Source organism: Schistocerca cancellata, chromosome 2 (genome assembly GCF_023864275.1).
Source record: "Schistocerca cancellata isolate TAMUIC-IGC-003103 chromosome 2, iqSchCanc2.1, whole genome shotgun sequence".
NCBI lineage: Eukaryota > Metazoa > Arthropoda > Insecta > Orthoptera > Acrididae > Schistocerca > Schistocerca cancellata.
This window is the reverse complement of record NC_064627.1, coordinates 793,573,053-793,597,363: the sequence shown is the minus strand read 5'-3', so window position 1 is coordinate 793,597,363 and position 24,311 is coordinate 793,573,053. Positions and strand designations below refer to the sequence as shown.

Here is a 24,311-nt window from a genome sequence, read left to right as displayed (position 1 = left end):
TGTTACCTGGATGGGGCATCTTCTTAAAATGGGTTTGTCTCAATGAAGAGTCAGTAGTGTGTGGAAAGTGCCCTTATCGAAGTCGTAAAACAATTTCTTTGCCCGATGGACGATGTTCTGATGATTCCTTTTGTTCCTGGTGTTCTTCTAAAAATCTCACTTATGTGTCTCAGATAAAATGCGGAGACCGAAGTATTCTTTCCAGCGAGAACCGTGTCAATTATCAGGGAAGTTAGTATGCTTGTGTCTGAGCGGAAAGGAAGGTCTTTGTAACATTTAACTGTATGACGAGATATTGCACTGAACTATGTAATTTATCGCATTTGTCAGCTAATCTTTACAGTCCACCTCAAAGTTTGGTAAAACAATAACCGAAATGGCGTCCTTAGCTCAGATGACATCATTTCTCTGTATGTAACATGGCGAACATTTGTAAGTCTCTCTTGTTATGTCATTTCAAAACTATCATAGTATCTGTAGAGCCGAAATCCACCACTCTCCTTTGCAGTTTGTCTTCTAGTTTTGGTAGATCATGTGGTATATGAGTCCGCCCGCTGTCGATATCTAACGACACCGAGGTCGCATTCGGGAGGACGACGGTTCAATCCCGCGTCCGGCCATCCTGATTTAGGTTTTCCGTGATTTCCCTAAATCACTCCAGGCAAATGCCGGGATGGTTCCTCTGAAAGGGCACGGCCGACTTCCTTCCCAATCCTTCCCTAATCTGATGAGACCGATGACCACGCTGTCTGGTCTCCTTCCCCAAACCAACCAACCAACCAACCAACCGAGGTCGCGCCTGCAGGCAACACTTCCGTCGGCGTCTAGCTAGACGGCGACGAAGACGAGCAATGGGGCTACAAAGCGCCGTAACTGACCGTCTCACGGTCTAGTCAGCTCCAGTGAATGAAAGAGTAAGGAGTATTGTGGAGCGGCGGAACAGCTGTTTGCATGTGAGGTTCATGCCGCGTGGTCGGCACATTGTGAACCTCTGGACAATAGCACGGTGACATCATTTGTATCATTTGTAAGACACGTTCCTAACGTCACCCGAAAGAAAAGTGGAGTTGCAAGTTATGCCTTGAGACTAAACGGGGCATTGGTGTGAAGGTGTTGTGCTTGGTGGCCCAGCTAGTTTTCCGTCGAGATTAGGAGCTTTATATGCTCTTTTGAATGTGATGTCTGGATTACTGAAAAGCGTAACAAATTATGGCATGTATCATTTGATAATCTGGGTGGATTCCGTCGTAGTGGATTTTCAAAGCGTGGAAAGAAGGAAGATCGCAAACCAATAAACGGTTAGCTCTACAGTTTAATACGCAAACGCATGTCAGCTGGTACTAACGTAAGCCACTGTGTAAGTTTGTTCAGTACTCTGATGGTGTTTGGGAGCATTTGTGTTCAAGTTATATACTGCTTTGTCAGACAGTTCACGGATCAGTATTTAATTCTGGCCGAATGCCGTTAAGCATTTTCATTACTGGTGTTGGTGATTGTTGATGCATTGTCATTAAAATTAAAAATTTTCAGGCCCTGTTATGCTAGAGAAATGGTTTTAAGTTTTTTAATTTCTTTTAGAAAATGTATTATTATAGATTTGTTCTTGGTAAAGATTAGTAGTCTGTGTCTCTTAGAGAGAGATTTCCGCTATCCTGTGATTCATTTTTCTTTAAGTCCTTTTGAAGCTATATTTTGAGGAAAAAGTATTTTAAAATTTTTATCTCCATTATTTTGGTGAAGCATTGATAAAAACTTCTTTATTTAACCTAAAGTGCAGGGTTCAATTTTTGTCAAACGAAGGCCTTCTAGGCGGCCGCTGTGGCCGAGTACCTCTAGGCGCTTCAGTCCGGAAACGAGCTGCTGCTACTGTCGCAGGTTCGAATCCTGCCTCGGGCATGGATGTGTGTGATGTCCTCAGGTTAGTTAGGTTTAATTAGTTCTAAGTTCTAGGCGACTTATGACCTCAGAAGTTAAGTAGCATAGTGCTCAGAGCCATTTTGAACAGACTATGTTAGTGGCTATATGCCGATGCCCCGATGACCAGCAAAGACATATCTGGAGACATCCCAGAGAGCGCTGGGATACCAAACTGAATGTCGCCCGTCATATGCCCCGACAACCAGGAGTGTTGTCCAGGCCTGCTATGTCATCTCCTTAACTGCCTGCTGTACATCCTCGAACGACAGGAAGCGTCGACCGTAAAAGGCCTTTTTTAAGGGGCCGAAGGAGTGATAATCACATCGGCAGAGATGGAAGACCATTGGACGGGTGCTCGAGTCTCTCCCACTTATTCATAATGGATGAGGCTGGCCTCCCAGATCGACTGTCGTCTTCTGTCGAAAAGCGACCAGAGCGGGACTTGGCACACCATTCCATATCTGAAGTTTTCGACTGACGTGTCTCCCAGTACACATCCTTCATTGTCCGATGGATATTTACTGGTGTGTGTACTTAGGCAGCCAGAAAAAGGATAACAGCACCTAGTTCCTGTTCGGACACATTTGGTTATAGCTTCGTCGTAGTTCACGTTTCCGCATTTGCCGCACACATGCCGGAAAGACTCGATTGTCGAACTAGCCCTTGCCTACATGTCGGTGCTCATATACCTGCATCGGAATCTTGTTACCTTGAATAAACGCTGCAGCAACGCCCTTAAATCGAAGCTTTTTGATCGCGCCTTATATTTTCCGGGCCAGCTCTATTTTGCCCACATCGTATAAACACCGTTAGCATTAGGGGCACAGATGTACACGCCGTTAACAGCCGTCAGCAACGTAAACACTGTATTACCTTCTATATGTCGTTATCACAGTTCCCTCCAGTAAAAACTGTACGTAAAACACCGTAAGTGTTCAGTGATTTTCAAAATGAAATAACTTTTCATTAGGCATCACAGTTTATTGGTTTGGTCCTCTCACCTAAGATCGCTATTTGGCTTAGTACAGAATTCATGCTTGCATGTTGTTTCACCATCTTCCAGGCAGTCTACATAACATCTGCAAATGTTATTCGTAATACCTAATTGATGTTTGGAGTACTCGTAATTTCTATATTGGTTACTGACGTTGTGAGGCGTCGACAAACGAGATGTTGGCAGGAGGCCTGTTTCGGAGAGTTTCACGCTGTTGTCGCCAACGGCTGAATTTAGAGACGTCTGCTGACATAAATACAGTGACGAGCTACGTGCTATCCTCTAGTTTGGCTGGTGATTTAATCAGTAACGAGATACTGTCTAGTCGCTTAATGAGGAGCCCACTCAGTCACGGGCATGTAAGCGGATCCCATTCGTTACTGAACGCTGACGACAACAAATGGGCCCGAAACACTGCTCCAGGTAATCGCTAGACCCAGTTCCTCGCGTGGAGGGCACGTCTAGCTTCGTAGTATCCCTTTTACGTGCCGCCTGTTTTTCGAGAATCCTCGTTACCAATGCAGGAAGGACAGATTATTATTTAATTACTCATTTAGTGCTACAGTACGTATGTCTTAAACATAGATGCAAAAACAGAACTTCTAGTTATTTGAGATTAGTATAATTTTGTCATTTTGTTTAGCAATTATTTTGAAACAGTTAACAATTTCTTAGTAATATATTAATTACTAAGGTATCCCTACTTGCCAAACACATATAAGAACAGAGTAAATTAACTACTTACTAATTAGGATCCCGATTCCTTTATAGCTGCCTCGCACGAGCTTTGCGGCTCCTGAGACGAGCATAGTATTCTCGTAAATCGGAAGACTACCTTTCTATACTACTTCACTTATACGCTCTGTATCTAGATTGAGCCTTAGCATTTCCCTTCTCTTATTTTCTAGTTTTCTACCACGTTCTAATTTCTGATATTCCACGCACCGACTCGTAAAACTTATCCTTTCTTGGGTTATTTAATCTTTTTCTCATGCAGACCTCTCCTTTCGCAGTCCCCTCACGTAGAGACAATGCGGGACTAATGCGGATTCTTTTACCAATGGAGAAACTTTCATGACACTTTCCCAGTTACACTTCACATGTTCTGTAGATTCACATTGTGTGTCTTTAATGCAGTGGTTTCCATTACATTCTGCAACCTCATGCCGTTGATCATTTCTGGTTCTTCCTACTGTCTGGAGCAGATGTCCACCCCAAAGACAATTGCTTGGCCTGATACTCTGTCCACACTTCCTCAACCGTTGAAAAAGCTATTAACATAAAGAAGATGAACACACTACCCGAAGCCTTCGTCCGCTGATTTTGAACCCAGAACCCAGGACGCTCTGATTACAAGTCAAAGACGTTATTTGTAGATATGGGTGTCCTTACTACACCGGGGTCCACAGTTTCCTTATAACTTTATTTTTAAATTTGTGAGTGGATGCCCTTCATGTCACCAAAGGGATCAGCTAACGCAGGGAGGGAAGCGGTGTGCACCTTTGTACTCGTATCTGTGAATCGTGTAAACTATGTTCTCTGCATTACCGTATTTTAAGAGTTTAGGAATGGTTTATTGAGAAGTACAGATTCATCACCAGCCCGGGACTTGCGTGACTGTAGAAAACTGCACAAAACCTCGCTCCGTCCGGGCGATCCAATTCTCGCTCAAGTCATAGGATTTCGGGCTAGGGCCCTATAAGTTGCACTATAAGAACAGACCAGTTTTACACATAAACCGAACACTTCGTGTTCACGAAGACATACCGTTTTACTTCACTATCTGTAGCTACAGTTCGAGGCCTTTTCTGGAAAACTTCGTCAGATGGCATACTTCCTTATGGTTCTTTCCATATTATTGTGTCAGGTACAAAATGTGCCCTGTACCTTGGCACTTTGCATTTACAATTTCTGTTGGGGTCCCGCTCTCAGTTTGCACTGCACGAAGTACCAAGCTGCACTGCGTGAGCAAGACAAAGTCTATGTTAGAAAAGGGCCACAGCGCACGTCGCTGTGAACATTGTACCCTCATAGCTCCTGCCTCCACCGTCACGTTCCCCAGCATACCTGTCCGTCGCACTTGGGCACAGTACCTCCAGGGTGCAACACACGGCAAGGGAAACTTCTGTGGAAGACTTGGACAACGCTCAGCTGGCTACAAGCCGGTGTGATCATGGTCAAAATCAATGTAGCATGGTGTAATTTGAAAGATTACGATATTCTTTTTTAATGCGATCATGTCCTCGAGTCATGCAATAGAGTCGACTGCATCTGCTTTCCATTGTGTCCTTGAAAGTACTTGTGAAGGTAAGTAATGTGGCATTGGCGTAGCTCAATATTGGGTCGAAATACAGTAAAACGTTGATGGTTTACTGAATCGAGAAAGTATTCAAGAGGAAGTTTGGCGCATCGTGTTTGGCGTTACCAGCACTACGAGATCGTTTTTATTAAAACCTGTTACGTTAGGCCAAGTTTAATTTAGCCCAACCGAGTAATTCAGGTAAAAGCTACGTATAGGAAGAGCTGCTGATGTTTGTGGCTTGTTAGTTGGCCTGTAGGCTAAACAGGAAGTGCTGCGGCGTGTGAAAGCACGTAGAGAGAATCGCGTGCTGGTCATAATACAATAGTAGCAGCAGCCTCCGAACAATAGCTACATTAACACAGTTATAATAAGTGCAGTTGACAGGTAACAAACAAACCTTCGGAGGAATAAAAAGACGCTACAATGTAAGAGAAATAAATTATAAATAAAATTGTGAAGTGGTAAGTGAGAATCGTGTCGTAACACGATCACACACGAAAGTTTACAAATAGTACACAGAACATCTCAAAGCCATAACTTATTCGAGCTCGGGCCACCATAGGTAACGGACACAACAGAGTAGAGGTGTGGCCTATCGTGAAGTTAGATGCAACGTAACTGAAATATTGCAAGGAAGCTAAGGCGAAGTGGCTGCATCAAATTAAAAGCAAGGGTGAAATTACAAGCAAGGGTGGTAACATTAAGAGTGAAACCGGACTTCCATTGTAAAATGCAGAGGAGAGAACGGATAGGTGGAAAGAGAACACTGAAGGCCTCTATGAGGGGGCAGATTTGTGTGATGTGACAGGGGATCCAGTATGAGAATCAGAATTTAAGAGAGCTTTGGAGGAATTAAGATCAAACAACGCAGAAGGGATCGATAACACTCCATCAGAATGTCTAAAAACATTATGGGAAATGGCAACAATGCGACTATTCACGTTAGTGTGTATAATGTATGAGCCTGGCAATACACCGTCTGACTTTCGGAAAAATATCATCCACACAACTCCGAAGACTGCAATAACTTACAAGTGCGAGAATTATCGCACAATCAACTTAACAGCTCATGAATCCAAGTAGCTGACAAAAATGAAATAGAAAAGAATGGAAAAGAAAACTGAGGCTGTGTCAGATGACGATCAGTTTGGCTTTAGGAAAGGTAAAAGCACCAGAGAGGCAATTCTGACGTGAAGGGAAAGAGCTTCTCAAATTGAGGAAGTCAATAATGCGATGCCCCCCACTCTGCAACCAGTTATTCGGCTTCACGTTGATTGCTACAGTTGTCGGTTGCCCCCTAAGGGATAGCGTGCCAAATTCTGTCCAATTGGCACGTAAGATCGTCAAAATCCTGAGAGGCTGGAGGGTCTGGCCATAATGATCCAGAAGTTCTCATTTGGAAAACATCAGAGAACCTTGTTGCAAAGGCAGTGTTTAGCAAGCAAGAAGACAGAAGAAATCTCTCGCTGTGTGCAAGAGGGAATTTTCTTCCTGAAATGTAAGCCCATATGGCTTGCATGTATCGGTTCCGGCATCATTATAGCGTGTTGTGAATCTTACATGTACATCCTAAAAGGTGCTCTCTTTCTTTCCTGAACATCTTATTAGTTTGTTTCTATCTCTTGCTTCACTGTTTCGTTTGTTATGTAGCATGCTCCAGATTAACTTCCAAACTATCCAAAATTCTTATTTCATCGCTTTGCCCTGTGCCTGAAGTTCATTTTTGCATCGCTTAGCAATCGCTGACATGGACAATACTTTCATTTGTGCTCTGTAGTTGATCTCAGCTTTCGAAAGTAAGTCTTTTCCTTATAATTTAAGAATAATGTATTTTACTTTTAGACATAATGTTTTGTCCTACATACTGCTGTATCTTTAACAGTTTTTTTATGTAATCTACTGTGCGGCTGGTCCCGGCGGAGGTTACACTCCTCCCTCGGGCATGGGTGTGTGTGTATGTCCTTAGGATAATTTAGGTTAAGTAGTGTGTAAGCTTAGGGACTGATGACCTTACAGTTAAGTCCGAAAAAAAAATTAAAAAAAAAGGAAAGTAATCTATCAGCAACGATTGCTTCTTTGCTTCCGAGAAGTCTGTATGTTACGGCGTTCCGCCTGTGAGGCAGGCAACCCATCTGGCACAGCAGCTTCGCGGCTTGCCTATATTATATATAACCTCTCTGAATCAGGAAACAGTTTTGCAACAATTCCACTAGACGGCCCACAGAAAAATGAATTTTCGATTCAGAGAATTTGGAAGAGTGGGTTGCCTAAGGGAAGCATTGGTGCGTCTCACCCCAAAAGGAAGAACTCTTCGATATGTGTCGAATTACGTCAGTGCAAAGGCGAACTTCATCGAGAGCACAAGCGTCGTTGTGAAAACTACGCAAATTTTCGCTCGGTTAGTAAATGGATATTTACGTAGTGAAGTAAAGAAATTGAGTTCTACAAGATGGAAACGATTGCTACTGGTATTTAGAACATATTCATGGACTAATCCGGTCTAAATTTCATGGTTGTTCTATTTATATCATACCTTTTTCGATGCTTGTACAAAACGACCATTATTTTCCGAACCTGCATTTTCAACGGGAGCAAAAGTACCATATACCGCAGTATATCGTGGAAATAGAACTCGCAGACTATAGACTGATCAAGTATCTGATGTAATTCACAAGTATCAGATGCCTAAATCTGCCTATTCTGTTGTGTAATGAATCTTCCCTCGGGCCCGTGCGTCCCACCTATCGTACCACAACATGACGCCGCACCGTGGACGGATTAGCGCACTGCGCGGCAGGCATCAGAATTATAGGGTGACAATTATTGAACTATATGAAATAAAAAACTTCCTGGCAGATTAAAACTGTGTGCCCGACCGAGACTCGAACTCGGGACCTTTGCCTTTCGCGGGCAAGTGCTCTACCATCTGAGCTACCGAAGCACGACTCACGCCCGGTACTCACACCTTTACTTCTGCCAGTATCTCGTCTCCTACCTTCCAAACTTTACAGAAGCTCTCCTGCGAAACTTGCAGAACTAGCACTCCTGAAAGAAAGGATATAGCGGAGACATGGCTGTGAGTACCGGGCGTGAGTCGTGCCTCGGTAGCTCAGATGGTAGAGCACTTGCCCGCGAAAGGCAAAGGTCCCGAGTTCGAGTCTCGGTCGGGCGCACAGTTTTAATCTGCCAGGAAGTTTCATATCAGCGCACACTCCGCTGCAGAGTGAAAATCTCATCCTGGAAACATCCCCCAGGCTGTGGCTAAGCCATGTCTCCGCTATATCCTTTCTTTCAGGAGTGCTAGTTCTGCAAGTTTCGCAGGAGAGCTTCTGTAAAGTTTGGAAGGTAGGAGACGAGATACTGGCAGAAGTAAAGCTGTGAGTACCGGGCGTGAGTCGTGCTTCGGTAGCTCAGATGGTAGAGCACTTGCCCGCGAAAGGCAAAGGTCCCGAGTTCGAGTCTCTGTCGGGCACACAGTTTTAATCTGCCAGGAAGTTTCATATCAGCGCACACTCCGCTGCAGAGTGAAAATCTCATTCTGGATATATGAAATAAAATCGTCATAACTTCTGAACGATTTGCGTTAGGACTTTCAAACTGCTTGGTTGGCCTCGGGGCAAGATGGGAATTAGTGTGGGCTGTGTGATTTGGTTTAGTGACGAAACCCTCTTTCATTTGGATGAGTTCACAAATAAGCAAAATTGGCGCATTTGGGAGACTGAGAATACGCATTTCGCGATCGAAAAATGTCTTCACTCTCAACGGGTGACTATGTGGTGTGTAGTGTCTAGTCACGAAGTAAGCGGTGATTCGGACGAAATGTGGTTCAAGCAAGACGGAGCTCGACACCATCGAAGCAGGAGATTGTTTGATGTCCTGGAGGAGCAATTTTGGGACCACATTCTGGCTATGGGGTATCCTGCGACCACTGGCGTGGGCCTCTATTGGCCACCATATTCTCCGAATCTCAACACATGCGACTTCTTTTTTGGGGGCTATAGTAAACACAAGGTGTATACCAGCAGCTCCTAAACCAATGTTGAGCTGAAAACAGGCATTCAGGAGGTCATTGACATTATCGATGTTCCAAAACTTCAGCGGATCACGCAGAATTTCGCTGTTCGTCTGCGTCTCATCATTACCAATGATGGCAGGCATATCAAACATATGGAAACATATATCCGAATATCTGTAGTGACGTTTGCTTGTTGAATAAAGTGTATGCACGGCATAATTTGTAACTAATTTACGTTAATTTTTCATATAGTTCAATAATTGTCACCCTGTATGTTCCCCGTGCAACATGCTTACAATATTTGACTATTTGTCTGTACTTAATTTCTTGCTAATGCTGATGTAACATTTTTCACACAGGCTCAGATGAAAAATTCGTGAAATTTAAACGGCAAGAAATATTCAACACCGTTAAACAGTCGGTTGAATAATGGCCTGGAGGAACAACTTTCCGAGAAAGCTGGACGACCGTTGCAGGTACGGGACTATATGAAAGTCTGTCACTCCTCATTGTTTGGTAAATTGAGAACAAGGTGGCAAAAGGCACCGTCTTTGAAACAAAACAGTGAGTAGCTTAATGCACCCGTTTCATTTCCAGTACCTATAGTTAGTGGCAAGTATCAGGCCAGCTGCGATCTGCCCTCGACCAGTAAATGCTGTGGTCTTTTCTGTGGAGTTTGCGTCATTAGCAAGAGGTCGAAAAGCACAAGAACCCAGTCAGTTCGAGAAACTTTGACGCTACAAGACTTAGCTCATGCTATTCAAATAAGCCTACGGTCAGCAGGTCAAATGGATGCTTCATCGAGAGCGTCCAGGTATCGACAGGCCTTTGAATCGACCACGACAAGAGAGAAAACTTTGGCCGCCGGAGCCGCACTTCCACTATACGTTGAATGCAAACTGACAAAGAGTCAATACCAGGGATTGAGAACAAGTAAGGAGAATAACTGTAAGTTATATCCTTCCTACAAAGAAATTGGCGGAAACAATAAATGTTCCTATCTACCTAATACTGCTATCACTGTCATAAAAAGCATGGCTTAAGTCGAGATACAAGCTTTATTGGATCATACAACCGACCATATTTTTTTATGCCAGGAGGATATAATCCGTAGTGTGGATCAAACGAACGTTAGCCACATGCAACCCATTTAAAAATGGGATTGTGACGGAAGTTCTGGACAAAGTGAATATTAACAAACATTTGAGGATGGGAGCTTATCAGATGCGAATGTATTTTTTACATCGGTGTTATCCTTGTAACTTATTTCTGTGGAGCCACAATCAGAAGCAGTAATTGTGATTTGGAAGACAGACCTTCGTCTCCTCGATTTTGTAGTCTCCCCGATTTTGTAGACCATTAAGACTACAATTGTTCCACGAAAGCACAGAAACTACGGTTAGTGAGGTAAAATATACTGAAAGTCAGTTAAAGTCACTTTTTCCTTTCGAAAATATAATGCATGGAAAAGATATGACGGTTTCGTACAATATGGCGTTAAAATGTTCGATGGCTAAGTATGCAACGTACTCACATCCACAAACTCTTCGCAACGATGCTATTTCAGTGGAAGTACTAACAAAGAATTCAATAACATCGATGATATTTTACAAAAAGAAGTCAACGAACAGAATCTATGGTTTCGGCTATCATCATTCCGTTCGTGCATCAGGTTTTTCGAATGCTCCTTGCGTTTGTCATACACTCTTGGGGTTAAAAAATGGCAGACACGCAGTGCCGAAGAAAAAGAAATGGTAGAGACGCTCAAGAAGATCATACGAATGGGATTATGCTTAAAATTGGGACTTATTGTCGATAGTCCGAAACATGGCTGCGCAAATACCGACATTGGAAATACAGCTCGACGCTTTTTTGAAAATTCGAAGATATCTGCTCCCATACACCATCGCACATAGATTTCATAGAACAGTTTCAAGTCATTTTACAAATCATTTCGAGTAGACATGACGTTGTCACTGTGTTAATTGTTGTCATTATTGATTTCCAATTCCTATACGTATGCTATTATTAATAAATTATGACTCGTTTTCATGCGCCTCGTTGCTATATTGGATCCACCATTTTGTTTCGACAATTTGTAACTTCAAAGCTTTAGGTCATGAGGGTCGCAGATGCAAATAGATTCCCCCTGATGGAGCTTCTGGGGCAGCGTATTTAGGCCTGCTCACCAGACGGAGTTCACGTTCAACCGGAGCTACAGACGCACATCCACTTCACTTGGACGCTGCTGCCTGCTGCCGACCAGCTGCCTCCTCGACGGACACCATTTGACCTGAGCTCCTCAACCGACGGTCCAAGTCTCCGTAATTGGGTATCATAAACTTCGGTAGAACACTGACTGTATGTTTCCAAGGATCTATATCACTATGCACGTACTAAAAGTAAACTCTTGTGGAACATACTTTCCGTGTACGGTAGTAGAATTTTGTAAATATTAGTTTGTTGAAAACTCGACCAAGTAGAGGACTATGAGTTGCTGAACAAAGGCCTTCAGTCATTTTTGAGCGTTAATTGTTTATGGTTCGTCGGAGCAGATGAGCAAACTTTTTTTTCCAACTAAATCTGTGGAAATTTAGTGGCTTTTAGTTCCGTCTAGGTTCCTCTATTTTACTTGTGCATTTTAAGTTACAGGTGTAAGCAATTTTTTAAATCTGTTTGTAATTCGTCTGCGCTGTTGCTTTCCCGTGTTAAATTTCAACAATGATATATTTTTAAGCTTTTATTTTGTAATGAACTAAGCTTCATCATCTCAATTTACGTTTAAACATTTAAATCATATTTGCCGTTTCGACTAACCGAAGATTCCTGAAAGCTCTAGAAGTGCATTTAAATGAAATATTATTCATAAATATTACGAATATGTCATAATTATTGTACATAGCACCTTGATCTACCGAGACTCTTTCAAGATCTCCAGTTTGGCAATTTTAACCTGCCTCTAAAACGTAGGTTGGGCTTTACGTGCGTAGGCCTCCATGGCCAGTGGGTGTTTCGATAAAACCCTTTAGGTCGATTGGTGGTGTTGAATAATTCCTGCCCGTTTTCGACTAAGACGTCTTACTCAGTGGACAGGTTGAAAGCGAGCCTAGTGCTCATTTGTACAGAATAAGACTGAGTCAATTAAATCGATTAATATTGAACGAAATCACTGGAGACGTATCATCCTGAATAGCATTTGATTAAATGCAAAGTAAAAATTCTTATTTTGACACATCAAATAAAATATTGAAAATCAAATACTCATTGACGATGAAATGACTCTGAAGAAGTCAGACTGAAAAGTAGGATGGGTTGCTCTAAGTAACGTTAAGCTCACCAGTGAGAAATCATTGAACACTTACGTAAGGATGAAATGACACAACAACTTCAATTAAAAATCAAAATCGCAATGTAGTGCTTGATACTGATCATAATGTACCCACTTCATAAACGAAAACATGTGGTAAAAATAAAAAGTTTGTTGAAAAGGAACGATTCATCAAACTACACACCCACACACCAATATTCCTTCCAATTCTCCACTTCAGAAGTACGAAAAAATAGGGAAACAGTTAAAATAATGAAAGTGGATTGGCACACGATTTGACATTTAGGTTGAACAATGAAGTTGATTAAATGATTACACTGAGCTGATGGCGCACCACGTGGAACGAATACACAATTTATATAAAAAAACACAAAGTAAAACACAGAATTCACAAAATATAAGCTATTCGAATAAAATAAAATTACGCTCACACAGATAGTTATTCAAAGTAGTCACAGTATGAGAAGATGAAGTATCAGAGCTGGAGGTTCAATGTAACACACCAGAAGCACATGGTTATCATCACCATCTCGCAGAGCACAAGAACACACGCAAAACGTTTAATAGTTTAACACATAGACTCACACCAACTGAAGTGACATGTAGACACATCAAAAAACGTTTTGCGTCACTTCTTTTCCGAGAGTTCCGCAACCTGTATGAAAATTGGAACAGAGATCAACATGAACATCATTTCCGCCTTTTTGTTGCTCATGTAAACCACACTTGGCATGTTGTACCACCATGCAGTGACAACTTCAAAGGTGGTGGTCCACACTGCTGGACACACCGGTATCTCTAATACCCAGTAACACGTCCTCTTGCATTGATCATGCCTGTATTCGTCGTGGCATACTATCCTCAAGTTCATCAAGACATTGTTAGTGCAGATTTTCCCACTTCTCAACGGCGATTCGGCGTAGATCACTCAGAGTGTTTGGTGGGTAACGTCGTCCATAAACAGCCCATTTCAGTCTATCCCAGGCATATACGATAGGGTTCATGTCTGGAGATCAGGCTGTCCACTCGAGCGATGGCGTTATCCTGAAGGAAGTACTTCACAAGATATGCACGATGGGGGTGCGAATTGTCGTCTATGAAGACGAATGCCCCGCCAATATGCTGCCGATATGGTCACACTATCTGTCGGAGGACGGCATTCACACATATCGTATAGCCGTTACGGCGCCTTCCATGACCACCAGCGGCGTACGTCGGCCCCACATAACGCCACCCCAAAACAGCAGGAAATGTATACCAGGCAGCAGCCGCTGGACAGTGTGTCTAAGGCGTTCAGCCTAACCGGGTTGCCGTCAAACACGTCTCCGACGATTGTCTGGTTGAAGCCATATGCGACACTCATCGGTGAAGAGAACGTGATGCCAATCTTGAGCGGCCCATTCGCCATGTTGTTGGGGCTAACTGTACCTCGTTGCATGGTGTCATGGTTGCAAAGATGGACCTCGCCATGGACGTCGGGAGTGAAGTTGCGCATCATGCACCATATTGTGCACAGTTTGAGTCGTAAATCGTCGTCCTGTGGCTGCACGAAAAGCATTATTCAACATGGTGGTTTTGCTGTCAGGGTTCCTCCGACTCATAATATGTAGGTAGCGGTCATCCACTGCAGTAGTAGCCCTAAGGCGGCCTGAGCGAGGCATGTCATCGACACTTCCTGTCTCTCTGTATATCTTCCATGTCCGAACAACATCGCTTTGGTTCACTACGAGATGCCATGACGCTTCCCTTGTTGAGAGTCCTTCCTGGCACAAAGTAACAATGAGGGCGCGATAGAACCGCGGTATTCACCGTCTAGGCATGGTTGAAATACAGACAACACAGGTATCCTTCCTGGCAGAATGACTGGAACTGATAGGCTGTCGAAGCCCCCCCCCCCCCCCCCGTCTAAAAGGCGCTGCTCATGCATGGTTGTTTACATCTTTGGTTGGGTTTAGTGATATCTCTGAACAGTCAAAGGGACTGTGTCTGTGATACAATATCCACAGTCAATGTCTATCTTCAGGAGTCCTGAGAACCGGGGTGATGAAAAAATTTTTTGATGTGTGTAGATCAGTCAGGTTTCTCAAATCGCTAAGTTGCGGCAGGACAAAGAACTTCATAAAAGAAATGAAATATTAATAAACATGGTAACACTTCCTACCCGAAAAAATTCTCCAGTATGATTTACTCTGCCTACACCTGAAAGACACGCATTAGCTTCTGAAACTGAACCAAGTCTTACACTTTCCAATCTTCTTGACTTACTTTACTAAATACTGTATGATGTGAACAGACACCATCACTTACTGAAACCCCAGAGACAGACACGCAGCACCTTACCGAACCGAGATCCTCAGGTAGGAGGGAAAATGCTCTCAGAAAATACGTCTCGGATACCTGCACCAACCTACACCAACGGTTCTCACCAGTTTCCACTAATGTCTCTTTGACCCAGCAGAACTCGAGTTGAACTGTGCACATATGCTGGCTAAACTGCCTCTACCATTCAAAGAACCTGTGCCCGTAGACTAAAGTATATGGAAGTGTCACACGTAGACACTCACACACACTCTAGCGGAAAAGGAACTGGAAAATAAACACAGAAACATACTACGGGACGCAAATTGTATCGTACATGCGTAATAATCATAGTTAGAAGACTATTATAAGACTACATATACACATAGTACACCAGCAGATCTGGGAAGGTAAAATATAAGTTGGGACATCACAATATCTGAAAATTCCCTATTAAAGTTCCGCTATAGTTGTCAAAAGAAAGACTACTGTTTGTGCTTTCACCCAGAATCAAAACCATAGATGCACCGACAAACAGATGTACTAATACCTATCGAAAAGCCTCAGTCAGCGCAGGAGAGCCAATGGAACGGCTCACATGGATGCGTTTCCGTGTCGTTATAAAAACCTCGAAGAGGTACCAACCTGGGACTTCGATTGAAGTGGTTCCCATGGTGTTGTTGCTTACAACTAACACTGATCAAGAGTGAAGTAATTTTATTCGTAGTAGATGGAGATAGCAGTCACGCTGTCATTCAGTCCTGTAACATGAATATGGAAACTTGTCATGACAGCACCCGTGCTGTAGCGGTAGCGTCTTTTGGTTACTAATGAAAACGTTTCTCGGTCCAGGTTCCGAACCCCGCCACACATTGAATTTAGCATTAAAATCACTGGCATTGGTGGCCGAAGTCTTCAGGCATGAGAAGTCACCATTATTCCGCCAATGGTCCTGTCAAAGAGGGCAGAGGGAGGACAGAGATCCCGGGCACTCTCTTGCCCTTAGGGCGGGAAATTGCCCATAACAGCGGAAGGATCAGTAATGATCATCGGCATGGGAATGCAGAAGACAAAGGAAACCTCAGCATTAAAGATACATAATGTTTATCCACAGGACATGTGGCCTGTTACTGAAAAAGTGTTATAATGGTCTTTCCAATGGCAAAAGATTTAGGAACAGTTCCCCATTCTGATCTCCGGAAAGGGACTACTAAAGGGGGAGGTGGCCAGAAGTTCGAACGGTGTAGGGAAGTTAGAAAATCTGAAAAGGGAAATGGAAAAGCCCAATCAAGGTGTATAAGTGTTCAGCGAAGTGATATTGCAAGAAGTCAACGATTTCTGGACAAATGAGTATACGGTAACATCAAATGGTATAAATGGAGTATTATTCGTTATGAAGGTAGGGCAGAGAGTGTGTTACTGTGAACATTTCAGTGATAGGGTCGTCTTTATCAGAATCTACAGCAAACCAACGCTGACAACGATAGTTCAGGTACATATGCCGACGTCACAAGCTCAAGATGAGGACATGGTGAAAGTTTATGAGGATACTGAACGGGGAATGCAATGCGTAAAGGTAGGTAAAAATCTAATAGTCAGGGGGACTGGAATGCAATTGTAGAGGAAGGAGTAGAAGAAAGGGATACGGGAGAATATGGGCTTAGTATTAGAAAAGAGAGAGGGGAAAGACTAATTGAGTTATGTAATAAATTTCAGCTATTAACAGCGAATACTCTGTTCAAGAATCACAAAACATTTGTCTGACGTTAGTCAGTTAGTAATAGTCAGACAAAGACACCGAAATCAAACACTGAATTGTAAGCGTACCCAGGAGCAGATATAGACTCAGATCACAATTTAGTAGTAGGCTGAAGTTTAAGAGATTAGTGAAAAAGGTTCAGTTCGCATAGAAATGGGATACGGAAGAACTAAGGAATGAAGAGATATGCTAATGCTATAGGTACTGCAATGAGGAATAGCTCAGTAGATAGCTGTAAAAATGCCAATCACAGAAGTAGGGAAGAAGAACATAGATTCAAAGAAGGTAACTGCGAAGAGGCCATGGGTGACCGAACAAATACTTCAGTTGATCGATGAAAGAAGGAAGTACAAGAATGTTCAGAGAAATTCAGAAATGCAGAAATACAAGTCGTTTAGGAGTGAAATAAACAGCGAGTACAGGGAAGCTAAGACAAAAGGGCTGCATGAAAGATGTGGAGCTATCCAAAAAGAAATGATCGTCGGAAGGTCTGACTTAGCACATAGAAGTCATAATAACCTATGGTGAAATTAAAAGTAAAGGTGCTAACATTAGGAGTGCAACGAAGATTCCACAGTTGAAACCAGAGGAGTGAGTGGATAAGTGGAAAGAGCACATTGAAGGCCGCTATGAGGCGGAAGAGTCGTCTGATGTGATAGAAGAAGGAACAGGAGTCGACATAGAAGAGATTTGGGACCAGTGTTATAATCAGAATTTAAAAAACCCTGGGAGGCTTAAGATTACATAAGGCAGAGGCAATAGATAACATTACAGGAAAGCATGAAAGTCAAGAACTGGGGACGGTGAGTGACGATTTCGAAGAATCTACCATCTCATATAATGTCGACATTTTGTTGTCCTCAAGTAGGATACCTATGTATCAACTGGCCTCTTAACATTCCGCTAATACTATGCAACACTTCCTCTAGCTCTGAAAATGGTCTTAATTTGGAGAGGAAGAGAGTCCCTAAGTTCCTTCAGGTACTTCATAGCCAGGTGTAGCCACTCATTAATGATTGTACCCCATATTGATACCAGTTTCGGTGAATGTTGCCACGTTTCATTCCGTGTATCTAAATTGCCCACATATTTTGTAACATTCCGGTTCATATTCACTGTAAAATGAACAAGAGGACTCGGGCCAAAGTACGAGAAACACCCCTTAGACGTAGAGAATCACCTCCGGCCTTTACACCTACATCTACATCTGCATGGATACTCTGAATATCACATTTAAGTGCCTGACTGAGGGTTCATCTAACCACCTCCACATTTCTCTGTTATTCCAATCTCGTATAGCGCGCAGAAACAATGAAAACCTATATCTTTCCGTACGAGCTCTGATTTCCCTTATTTTATCGTGGACATCGTTTCTCCCTATGTTGGTTGTTGTCAACAAAATATTTTCGCATTCGGAGGAGAAAGTTGGTGATTGGAATTTCGTGAGAAGATTCCGTCGCAACGAAAAACGCCTTTCTTTTAAGGATTTCCAGCCCAAATCCTGTATCATTTCTGTGACACTCTCTCCCATATTTCGCGATAATACATAACGTGCTGCCTTTCTTTGAACATTTTCGATGTACTCCGTCAGTCTTATCTGGTAAGGATCCCACACTGCGCAGCAGTATTCTAAAAAAAGACGGACAAGCGTAGTGTAGGCAGTCTCCTTAGTAGGTCTGTTACATTTTCTAAGTGTCCTGCCAATAAAACGCAGTCTTTGGTTGGCCTTCCCCACAATATTTTCTACGTGTTCTTTCCTATTTAAGATGTTCGTAATTGTAATACCTAGATATTTAGTTGAATTTACGGCTTTTAGATTAGTCTGATTTATCGTGTAACCGAAGTTTAACGAGTTCATTTTAGCACTCATGTGGATGACCTCATACTTTTCGTTATTTTGGGTCAACTGCCACTTTTCGCATCATTCAGATATTTTTTCCAAATCGTTTTGTAGTTTGTTTTGATCTTCTGATGACTTTAGTAGCCGATTAACGACAGCGTCATCTGCAAACAACTGACGACGACTGCTCATATTGGCTCCCAAATCGTTTATATACATAAGGAACAGCAAAGGACCTATCACACTACCTTGGGGAACGCCTGAAATCACTTTAACTAACCATCCCCACATTGCGTGTTACACATCTTATTGAACCATAATTGCACTAGACGCATTGCTTCACTTCGAAGGCGAAAACTCGCGTATCGGTGGACGCCGTTTACTCTTCTGCTTAGTTATTGTCCAGTTTTTGTGTTGTTAGGCCACTGAAGCCCCAGACCCATACTTACCGCTGTGAGCAATGGCATTTGCGAGGTACCCTGCTACAAATGTCACTGTACGCAGTTCCTTTCGCAGTATTAGCTCGGAAACTGGTTGAAACGGACCTGCTATCACTGACATGAACAGTTCCTGTCAAGCTTAAACCCGACTGTTGTAGACAGTTTCGCGTCACTCGCCCCTGGTTCCTGTCTGGTTCCTTTAGCGATCACTGCATTTTCATCATATAGCACAATGGTTGCAGACGCTATGGACAGAGCACATTTATACACCAGAGAAGTGGCTAATATAGTTCACGGCGTGGCTGTGGACGTGTGTCCAAACACTGTAACTCGTTTTTGCCATTCGAGCTTGGCTTGACTTTGATCCATCCGTACAGCCGACAGGAACTTACGAGAGGCGCTCAATAAGTAATGCAATACATTTTTTTCTCCGCCAGTTTCGGTTTGAAAAACGTAAATTTGTTGTAGGACATCGTGGAATATTCGCGCTTTGGCCCCTATACTTTCATGAAGTTTCGGTAGGTGGTGGCCCTATGTCTAGCCTTGAAATGGCGCCAGTAACCGAGTTGCATTCCAAGGAGAGAGTTGTCATTGAGCTTCTTTTGGAGAAAAACCAGAGCATCGTAGATATTCATAGTCGCTTGCAGAACGTCTACGGAGACCTGGCAGTGAACAAAACCATAGTAATTCGTTGGGCGAACCGACAGTCATACCGCAAGAAGATCGCGCAAACCTATCGGATCTCTCATTTATCGGCCGGCCGCACACAGCAGTTATTGGAACGTGCCGACATTCTCATTCCAGGTGATCGACGGATCACAATCAAATACTTCGCTGCGCAACTGGATGTCTCTGTTGATAGTACTGGCACATTCTTCCACCAGCTGGGATGTGTGCCCGTTGCGTTCCTTTCTACCACAAGAAGGAACCAAGGACGATCTGTGAGGAATTGCTTGCGCGTTACGAGGCTGATCGTGATAATTGTTTTGTCAGACATGGTCAAGGCGATGAAACAGGGGCTCATCACTTCGAACCGGCAACAAAGCAGCAATTCGTGGAGTGCCGCCTCACCACCTCTCCTCTAAAGAAAAAGTTCAAAGTCGCAGCTTTAGCCGATAAAGTCATGGTGACGGTCTTCTGTAACTCCGAAATGGGAAAAAAGTGGAAATTTTTGGTAAGGTCTTCTGGGACCAAACTGGAAATGTCATCGGTCCCTAAGCCTACACAGTACTTAATCTAACTTAAACGAACTTACGCTATGGACAACATACACACACACCCACGCCCGAGGGAGTACTCGAACCTCCGACGTGGGGAGCCGCACAGATCGTGACATTGCGCCCCAGACCACGCGTCTACGCCGCGCGGCAACTCTGAAAGGGGTTTTGCTTTTTGATGTCCTCCCTCATGGTGCAAAGATCAACTTGTAAGTGTGCTGTGTTCCCTCAGGAAATTGAAGAAACGACTTCAGCGTGTTCGTCGCCACAAAAACGCAAGGCTTCTCACGTTTACGCACCCGAGAGGAACTCACAAACCTCATCTGACTATTCTTCCTCATCCACCCTACAGCCCGTATCCCGCACCTTCCGACTTCAATTTGTTTGCCAAATTAAAGGATGCATTCCACGGGAAGCAGTACTTAAAAGATAGGGTGGTTACTGGTGCAGCAGGACATTGGTTCAGACGTCGACTAGTAGATTGGTACCAAGCTAGGATACAGCCCTTCCTGGAGGCGTAGGGCCGTCGCATTGAAGAGAGGTTACGTTGAGGAATAGAGTATTGTAGTCAAAAGGGTGGGGAATTGGAATCCTTAATAAAACCCACCTCTTTCCAGAAAAAAATGGGACAGCCCGTCGTACATAACACCTCGCTGCCATGACTTACGTGACCGATGCAGTGTCACATTTACAGGTGGTACGAGTTCTATTTGGTGTACACCGTTTCGAAGTGATCAGTGTGTTCAATTACAGCGGTGTGACTTACGTTTGTGAGCTTACTCGGACTGAATTTTTCGACATACATTTCCCAGAAAAGTGAGTCCTCAGAAAATATTTGGGGTACGACGGGCGTCTTCAACAGTCGTTGTAATGTCGTAATCTCATAGCTGATAGTGAGGTACAGCGGAAGGGCGGCGGCGTGGCAGCTGGTCCGTAGGGCGGTATCTGTCGCTGCAGGCGGTTGCTTTGAGGGCGGCGGCCGGATTCCGGCACGCACGGCCTCCCAGCCCCGCGTGGCTGCGTGTGCGTGCTGGACTAGCAGCGTGCGTAGCGAGCGCTGCCCGCCCACCCTTTGTCCCACCCGAGGACAGCCCTACTCTGTAGACAGACATATACGAAGTCTGCATCAAATCTCCTCCTCTGTACCTGGGAGGGCAACGCGACAGAATATTTTTTGTGGAGCGGGAAAGCGGGGGTCCTGAAATCGATTCCCGGCAGTGCCACGGACTTTTCCTTGGTGGCAGGCCTGGACCTTAGTGCACTCAGCCTAATGATGACAGAACCTACTTGATTGAAAAGTAGCGGCTCCAAATTCGAAACTTCGACGACGGCCGGGAGTGCAGTGCGCTGTCCTCAAGGAGGGAACTACTGTATGTAACTGTAGCGTAGGCATTACAGAATGATAATTTCTATACTCTTTATGAAACAGTTTGTATGTGAAGAGATTCTTGATAACAGATCCCGGAGTAATATCTCTGTTTTAAATATTGTGTTGTATCATAGTTTTACGAATTTATTTTTATTACATTAGATCGATTTCGGTAATGAATGTGACCATCTCTGGACCCCAATGAGGTATTCACCTACGCATTGCACAACTGCAGTGTCCGATTAAACTCTTACAGTGCTCCATTCTAAATACAGCTGCCTCCGTGTAACACTCATGTCTAGCAAACATCACATACGCTTGTGCCAGCACTGTTATCTCACTCTGAAGTTAATTCAGAGAATAGGATTGACAGAAGTGGGTCTGATAACTACAAAACATTGCTGTTATAAATAGGCAGTTCTGCCAACCCTATTTGCTCACTTTGAAGTGAATTCGCTTCATACAGGGTGACAATTATTGAAATATATGGGAAAAAAACGTAAATTAGTTACAAAGTTCGGCGTCCAAACACTCTATTCGACATGTAAACGTCACTACAGATACTCGGATTTAGCTTACGACATGTTCAATGTGCCTGACATCATTGGCGATGGATGTGGCGCAGACGAATACGAAATTCTGCATGACCCGCTGAAGTGTCGGAAAATCGATGCTCTCGACGATCTCCTGAATGGCTGTTTTCAGCTCAGCAATTGTTTTTCGGTTATTGTTGTACACCTTGTCTTTAGTACAGCCCCACAAAATAAGTCAATGTCTTCAGATTCGGAGAATATGGCAGCCAATCCAGGCCCATGACAATGACCTCTGGGTACCCCAGAGCCATAATGCGGTCGCCAAAGTGCTCCGCCAGGACATCAAACACTCTCCTGCTTCGATGGGGTCAAGCTCCGTCTTGCATGAACCACATTGTGGCAACTTTGAACAGTGGGGATGAAATCATCTTCCAAAACCGTCACGTATCGTTACTAGTTGCTGTATTATCAAGAAATATCGCACCGAACATTTCGTGACTGGACAGTCACCCGTTGAGGGTGCAGAAACTTCTCGATCACGAAATGCGGATTGTCAGTCCCCCCCCCCCCCCCCCAATACGCACATTTTGCTTATTGACGAACCCATCCAAATGAAAGTGGGATAAACAAAACAATGCATGCGCATACTAATTCCCATCATGTCGACGGCCAACCCTGCAGTTCTAACGTTCTAGCGCAAACCATTCAGAAGTTATCACGATTTCATTCCATATAGTTCAATAATAGCCACTCTGTAATGAGAGAATACGGTTGACACAGACATATTTGATATTTACAGTACGCCACTCATAGAATAAAGTCAGTTGTATTAAATAAGTATTATTTTAAGGGTCTCATTGGGCACTGATTTTGTGCATTGAACAACTGAGTACGTTAATGAGACTCGCAGCAATATGAGATTGAATGAGCATGTAAGGATCATAGTAGAGAATGCGAATGGTAAACTTCGGTTTATTGGGAGAATTTTAGGAAAGAGTGGTTCATTTGTAAAGGAGGCCGCATATAGGACACGAATGCAACCTGCTCTTGAGTACTGTTTGTTTGGCATCGCACCAGGTCGGATTAAAGGAACACATCGACGCAACTCAGAGGAGGACTGCAATATTTGTTACCGGTAGATTCGAAAAATAAACCGAGCGAGGTGGCGCAGTGGTTAGCACACTGGACTCGCATTCGGGAGGACGACGGTTCAATCCCGTCTCCGGCGATCCTGATTTAGGTTTTCCGTGATTTCCCTAAATCGCTTCAGGCAAATGCCGGGATGGTTCCTTTGAAAGGGCACGGCCGATTTCCTTCCCCATCCTTCCCTCATCCGAGCTTGCGCTCCGTCTCTAATGACCTCGTTGTCGACGGGACGTTAAACACTAATATCCTCCTCCTCCTCCTCGAAAAATAAGCGAGTATTATGGAGATGCTTCGGAAACTCAAACGGGTCTCAATGGCGGGAAGGAAACGTTATTTTCTAGGAGCACAATTGAGAAAATTTAGAATACCAGCATTTGAGATTGACTGCAAAACGATTCTGCTGCAGCAAACATAATTTTCGCGTAAGGACCGTGAAGATTATAGAGATTAGGGCTCACGTTGAGGCATATAGACAACCTTTTTTCCGCGAGTGAAACAGGAAAAGAAATGGCTAGTACTGGTAAAGGAGTAAAAATGGTTCAAATGGCTCTAAGCACTATGAGACTTAACATCTGAGATCATCAGTCCCCTAGAACTTAGAACTACTTAAACCTATCTAACCTAAGGGTATCACACACATCCATGCCAGAGGAAGGATCCGCACCTGCGACCGTAGCACCCGCGTGGTTCCGGACTCAAGCGCTTAGAACCGCTCGGCCACAGCGGCCGCCGGTAAAGGAGTACCATCCGCCAGGTGCCATACGGTAGCTCGTAGAGTATGTACGTAGATGTAGACGTACATAACCAGATTCCAGGCCCAAATTGGTCGCTTTTTATAGAAATAAATTAGTACAGCTGTGTCGTAAGCAATGCAGTTTTTAATCTTCATCAGTTCCGTCCAGGATAGACTATACAAAGTATCCCTATTTTACTTTTTTTAAACCGTAAGTATCGCCCGTCCAACCACTCACAGCTTTGCTTTTGATTACTTCCAATAGCTTCACTCACAGATACACACGTTTGGCGATATTTCACTGTATCCTACCTCGCCTTGTACGCTATTATGTTCTCGCTCTCCATTCATTCATGGCTTCATAAGACATACAGCGTGTACTGACAGTCGACAATTTTTGCACTATTGTGACTCAGACCT

The 24,311-nt window shown here is 43.6% G+C and overlaps 1 non-coding gene across 1 annotated transcript; it reads left to right on the top strand.

The window, feature by feature from the left end:
- Window positions 1-8,311: 8,311 nt before the first annotated feature.
- Trnas-cga (transfer RNA serine (anticodon CGA)) lies at window positions 8,312-8,386 on the top strand. Its single transcript has one exon. It is a non-coding gene; the product is annotated as a tRNA-Ser (tRNA).
- Window positions 8,387-24,311: the final 15,925 nt, after the last annotated feature.